At 40.9% G+C, this 1445-nt stretch overlaps 1 pseudogene; it reads left to right on the top strand.

Moving 5' to 3' along the window:
* Positions 1-460: 460 nt before the first annotated feature.
* Positions 461-852, top strand: LOC138265085 (nuclear transport factor 2-like; annotated as a pseudogene).
* Positions 853-1445: the final 593 nt, after the last annotated feature.

Here is a 1445-nt window from a genome sequence, read left to right on the forward strand (position 1 = left end):
ATCATCCAGTTCTGGATGGAAATGAATGAAGGAATGAGTATGACACTGTTCATTTAAATATATTGCAAACAGGACTTCTTCCCCAGAGACCCAAGGTATTAAAGATCCAAATGTTCTTTCATCTAGGTTTGAAATGGTGGAGTGAATTGAACCCACCCAGTTCCAAGAAATTTGATTGTTAAAAGAAAAATGATACTGATTTGCCAAATTGGGTGGTGCATATGCATTCTCCTCGGAATGTCTGTCACTCTTGAGTACCTGTCTCAAGACCTGTCCGGATGGTAAGTAGCAGGATTGAGCTTGTCACACTGCTGTCCCCTGCCTGTAGGGGTGATGGGCGATTACAACAGAAGGGGAGAACAAAGAGTGGGTGAGAAGAAGAGAGTTGCATTTAGACCAACTGGGCCAAAGGAAGAGGTCAGTGCTTTTGAGAGTTTCTGGTAATAGATTACACCTCACAATGGATGAAAAGCCTATAGGGTAGCAGATTGGAGCAGGTTTCGTTTAACCTTATTTTCAAAAGTTTGACAGAGACAGGTGCCAGTTAGGACCATAATATACTGATGTATCATGCTTAACTTGGGAAGTAATGCAGTATCATGGAAAACTTGCAATTATTGAGAAACTTACATCCCTTCCTTTCCAGAACATCAAGCATGTCAAAACTGCACAAAGCCACAGAGCCACAAACCAACACCAGACAAATGCATTCTTAGCATGGTGGTGGAACAGCTTAAGGTTGATGATGATCCTGTCATGGGCTTTCATCAAGTGTTTGTTCTGAAGAATGTGGACAACAACTGGATTTGCCCCAGTGATGTGTTTGGATTATCACTACACAACTTCAGCTGAGCCTTTCCACCTGAAGCTGAACGTGCCATTTCCCCTCCTCTTGTCACGATTTAGTCACACTGACCAAAAATTCCAACCATCATATACAAGAGAAAAGGCCAGGGAGGCATTCTCCTCCTCTCATGAAACGATACCTTCGCCTTATGAAGAATTTCAGGTTCTTCCCATTGTTGGCATAGCTGTTTATGCTGTTTGGAATTTATCCATTGGAACACAATATCTGGAAGTTAAATGTGGTACAAACATGCATTGGACAAAAGAGTGATATGAGAGAAACAATCACAATTAGTGTTGTCATGTTTTTTTCAGGCTCACCTTTTAAAACGACAAAATGGCAAGAGATCTTGGAAGGATTCAAGAAAATAGTTGCAGCTACCATAAAGCTCCAAATTGTCATTTTCACATAGTTCAATAAAACCATGACATTTCTTAAGTTGAAAAAAAGTAGCATTAAGCTCATTTTTTGCATTCCGTTAATGCAGGAGAGGAGAAGACCTGCGGATTGTAAAACAGAAACTGTATTGGAGAGTCAAGAAGAAGGACAGAAGGAAGGTAAGCTTCATGAGTGGTGCACCAAGAAGACTAAGAGGCAG

This window comes from Pleurodeles waltl, chromosome 11, assembly GCF_031143425.1.
Source record: "Pleurodeles waltl isolate 20211129_DDA chromosome 11, aPleWal1.hap1.20221129, whole genome shotgun sequence".
NCBI classification, from domain to species: Eukaryota; Metazoa; Chordata; class Amphibia; order Caudata; family Salamandridae; genus Pleurodeles; species Pleurodeles waltl.